This window comes from Microtus ochrogaster, unplaced genomic scaffold (genome assembly GCF_000317375.1).
Source record: "Microtus ochrogaster isolate Prairie Vole_2 unplaced genomic scaffold, MicOch1.0 UNK2, whole genome shotgun sequence".
NCBI lineage: Eukaryota > Metazoa > Chordata > Mammalia > Rodentia > Cricetidae > Microtus > Microtus ochrogaster.
The window spans coordinates 10,542,117-10,547,479 of NW_004949100.1; positions in this window are offsets into that span (position 1 = coordinate 10,542,117).

Genomic DNA, 5,363 nt, shown 5'->3' on the forward strand with positions numbered 1-5,363 from the left:
TTAAAAGAATACAGTTTCCGTGTAATTATTTCGGGTATAAAGCTAGCTGTGCAGGCGGCCGGGTGCTGGGGACGCAGCTCCGCCGCTCTTATTTCAACATCACTTAGCAAATTAAGACTCAGGAGGTCAGAAAAAGAGAAATATACATTAAGGATAGATTCAGATGAAAAAAACCTCTAAACGGTTTAGAGTGTGTTTAAAAATATATGTAGGCTTGGGAGAGAAAAGAAAAAGAATAAAGTCAGAGAGAGAGAGAGAGAGAGAGAGAGAGAGAGAGAGAGAGAGAGAAGTTGAGTGTAGTGGCACACACCTTTAATCCCAGCACTTGGGGGGCAGAGGCAGGCCGATCTCTGTGAATTCTGTGAATTCAAGGCCAGCGTGGTCTACAGAGTGAGTTCCAAAGCAGCCAAAGATACACAGAGAAACCCTGTCTCAAAACACCAAAAATTAAAAAGAAAAAGAAAAAATGAGTTTAAAATAAAGCCATGTAAAGATGGAAAATATCCAGAGAGTCTGGATACTATATGTTATTATGTTGTCTTTGAATTGTATGACTGCTGAGGAAGGAGCAACAGCTGCTAAAGGACATTTGATTATAAATACTTCTGGATTAATCCAACATATATATTTTGAAAATTCCTTGACTTCAAATTTTAAGTCAAAATATATGTTACTTTGGAGAAGAGGTTTTGCTTTTGTTGCCATAGAAAATGAGAAGCTATGGATTCATTCTGGGTTAAGAAAACTCAGATTTGATCAAAGATGACCCCCTGAAAACTCTCCCTTAAGAGCAGATAGCCCAGATGATCAACATTTCAGAGGTCCTCTACTAGAGTTTCCTCTGAGTTCTATATCCAGAACAGCCTCAAGACTGCTGGCTGAGATGATCAAGCCTCACAGAATATTCCAGTCAGAACTTGACCATAATCCTAAATTTTCTTTAGGTCCCTGTCAGATTATCAGTGCCCCCAATCAGCAGAAAGCCACCTAGAAAACTGTACCCACTTCTCTAAAAATGGATTAGGGATATTTGACTTTGTTTAGAATGTTGGTTACACATTGTTATGGCTAATGGTCAGGAAAAAAAGCTAAACAAAGGAGATTCAGCTCAGAGTTCTTGTTTTGAAATAAGGGGGGGAAGTGCTGTGGGACAATGGTTTTGTACCTTGAAACTTGCATTGTTTTAATAAAATGCTGATTGGCCAGTAGCCAGGCAGAAAGTATAGGTGGGGAGACCAGTCAGGAAGTAGAAGCAGGGCAACGAGAACAGGAGAACTCTGAGAGAAAAGTCTCAGTCTGCAGTAGTCACCCAGATGCAGAGGAAGAAAGATGAAAATGCCTCACTGATTAAAAGGCACCAAACCACGTAGCTGACACAGACAAGAATTATGGGTAATTGTAGGATATAAGAGTTAGTAAGAAGCCTGAGCTAATAGGCCAATCAGTTTATAATTAATGTAAGTCTCTGCATATTTCTTTGGGACAAATGGCTGTGGGACCATGAGGGAAAGAAAGCTCAGGCAACAACCATGCTCACTGCCATAATGATAATGAATTGAACCTCTTAACTGTAAGTCATTACCTCAATTAAATGTTTTCCTTTATAATAATTGTCATGATCATCATGTATCTTCACAACAACAGAAACCCTAAGATATTGGGTCAGTAGTCTGCTCTTGTGAACTTCTTTCTTTTCCTCAATGTAAAGAATATATTCATGGGGGCTGGAGAGATGGCTTAGTGGTTAAGAGCATTGCTTGCTCTTCCAAAGGTCCTGAGTTCAATTCCCAGCAACTGTGTGGTGTTTCCAACCATCTGTAAAGAGATATGATGCCCTCTTGTGGCCTTCAGGCACACATGCAGACAGAATACTGAGAATATTATATACATAATAAATAAATAAATTTTTAAAGAAGAGAATATTTTCATAAATCTTGTCTATTCTCGGTGAGTTATTTTCTTATTGTCTAAAGTCTGGACTTCCTTTACTTCAGTCTATAGTCTAAATTACAGATTATGGGTAACTAAAACAGCTTCAAAAGATTCTTTTCATATTTTTAGAAGTGTTTTGGTTTCTTCCTTATTGTCTTCTTGTGGTTATCCAATTTGTCTTAGAGATCTCTGTGTGATACATGCATAGCAGAGTGTGGGAGAGAACTATGAAGACTAGGGTCATAGTACATTGGTGAATTGTCTATTGCAATTCCAAAAGCACACCAAGAAAGTCACTCCTGAGACTACATGACTCAAATACTAGAACTTTGACTAGAGGAGGTCAGGAAATAAAGAATAAAGGAAAAACAGGCACATGAACAAGAAAGCAATGGTCAGGTGAAAGTGTTTACTCTGATTACTGACACCTAATGCCACAGGCAAACTGTAAGTTTTCTGTGTTTCTTAGACACAGTACAGTGGAGAAGATTCAGCTAGTGTCTTTAGGCGAGAAAGATGCAGTCAATAGTTTTTATATTTGGACCAGAAGAGGAAGACTTTACCAACTTTAAACCTTGGCCAAATAGGAAAAACTTTCCAATTTCCCATAGGTCCAAAGTATTGGCCTTTGTTATGACTGTGCCCATGTCTACAATGTACATTCATTCAGGATCTCACACACTCAGGGCTTCCTCTGCTTATGACATCCTCCATAATGTAAATGGTGGCTTGCTGTTCTTAATTCCTCCTCTACTGAAAAACTGAAAAAAAAAACTGTAGGAGATAATTACATCTCAGTCGGTGACTACAAGATAATCACATAGCAATGAAACAAAGCATTTCCAATTGAGCAAAGAACACACAAGGTAGAAAGGTGTAAAATGGCTTGATCCAAAAGAATCTAAAGAACTTTGCTATCTTCAGAGTCGAAGCTACAAGATTATAACGTTGGAAGAGGTGACTACAAAGACAAGATGGAAACAATGGGTCTAACTGTCGCACTGTTAAGTAGAGTTCTTGCGTTGGGTGATCTCAGAAGGCAGAAGTTTATGCGGATTCATTTAGTAGAAACTGTGGTCATAGCACAGCTGTGTAAGGGCGTGGGAGGTGGCACAAGATACTCTGAGCTAAGGATTTTATTAGCAATCTCACCGTGACTGCTCACTCAGTCTCTGAGGGTGCCTTCTGAGAACACTCATGAAGAATGAAAACAAAATACAGCCTTCTCAGGAACAGAGGGGCAGAAGAAGTTTTTGTCTGTCATGTTCCAATTGTCATTAGTCAAAAGTGTGACCTACTTGCCTGTGAAATTTTAATATTCCCATAACATCTCAGTGAGGATTTCTCTGCTTTGGAAAATATAATGGTCCAGAAACTGAGCTATTTATATTTGACCCTCCTATTGGAATTTACCATAGACTCCACACAGCATCCTTACCTCAAAAAAAAAAAATTTCTACCACCATTAAATCTACAGGCCATGCAGTCTGACGACTGTGGAAAATTGTACAATAATTTTAACTTATTTAGAATCCGGTTTTGCTAGCTAACCTCTAGGTTGGATTAGCATTAACAAATGTGCCATGCACTACTCCAAGGGATTGAACAAATATTCTTTTTTCCTAGTAGACGGAATGTTATTTCAGAGGTTATTAGTGACAAGAGAAAATGTATTTGTTGCCTGCTCACACACCACTCATTATAACATTTCTGACATTTGTATGGGTATTATTTCCACATACATCTAGCTGGGTCTCTTCTGATTCACAGAGGACACCAACTACATGAAAATAATTCCAGGACTCTCAGGCTTAGGTTTAGTGTTCTGTCTCCTAAGACTACCTTCCTTCTCTGGATGCCAGTCACACATTCCAGATTGTATTCCTTACTTCTGACCTACAATGTGTAACCCTTTCTTTGGTTTGATTCTTTTGCTAGAGTGAGTTCCAAAAGTCACGGGAATTGTTTACTCATGTTTGTTCGTGAGAAAGAATGCTACAGAAGATACGATGAACAACAACCAGAAGGTACTGGTACACAGGACATACCATGTGATCAGGGATGCAAAACAGCCATGTCCCTTCCACGGAACTCTTCGCCTATCATCCCTCTGCAATCTCTCCTAAACCTTCTTTGTTCAAGTTTTATGCAGATTCCATTGCACAGCTAAGGCAAGGTGAATCGTCATGGGCCACTGAGTTCATCTCAATCTGTAACAGTTTTTGCTTCTCTGTAGGTTGGTACATGGGACTGAATGTCCTACAATTGTAATCATGTTTTGATATATTTCATAATTGGACTTGATTTTGATGTTATTTAGAGGTCACTAGTCACAGGACTAGTCATCTCATTATCATATAAAGGATAATTATCACTTTGGAGATGCCAAAGGCTTAAAATCTAATTTCAAAAGCTATGCAAAGAAGCGTTTGATAGTGACAGTTCTAAATAATCCTGATTTTCTTGGGTAGCTTGCAAATTTTAGCTACAATACGCATTAGAAGATTTGAAATAAGAAGAGGCTGGGCAGCTCAGTGGTGGAGTAGTTAGTTGCCTAGCAAGCACCAGGCCAGGGGATTATCTTCAGCACCTGAGAGAAAAATAAAGAAAAGCCATGAAACATAAATGTGGCATCTGCAAAGTGCTTTTGTGTAGTAAAAGGAGCAGAGGGCTGCATTCCCATCCAGATCATGGCTAGCTTAACCCCGAAATAATCATAGAAACTGTATTCATTTAAGCACTGCCTTGCCCATTATTTCTAGCCTCTTATTGGCTAACTCTTACATATTAGTTTAACCCATCTCCATTAATGTGTATTGCCACTTGACTGTGGATTACCGGCATGAGTCTAACCAGTGTCCATTTCGGAAAGGAGAGCCATGGCATCTGCCACATTGCCTTCTTCCTTCCAGAATTCTGTTCTACTCCACCCACCTAAGGGCTGGGTTATCAAAACGCCAAGGCAGCTTCTTTATTTAATCAATGAAAGTAACACATAGATAGAAGACCCTCCTACGTGTTCCATATTGTTGTAAATATCCAATACTTTGCTCACCTGACTATGACCAGAAAATGCATGATTTCAAACTGCATGAGAAGATTACAGGTTGCCCAGAGGCTGGGCACCATAGCAGGTAGTTCTTCTAATTGTGTTATTTTTTTCTCTGCTATGAGATAATGCTTTGTACCCTGTAAAGATTTATCACTTGTATTGGTTTAATAAAATGCTGACTGGCCAATAGCCAGACAGGAAGTATAGGTGGGGCAACCAGATTAGCAGAATTCTGGGAAGAGGAAAGGCAGAGATACCGTCACAAAAAGACACAGAGGAAGCAAGGTGAGAATGCCTTACTGAGAAAAGGTGCCAAACCAGGTGTTGGTAGCACACACTTTAAATCCTAACACTCTGGAGGCATAGGCAAGCAGATCTC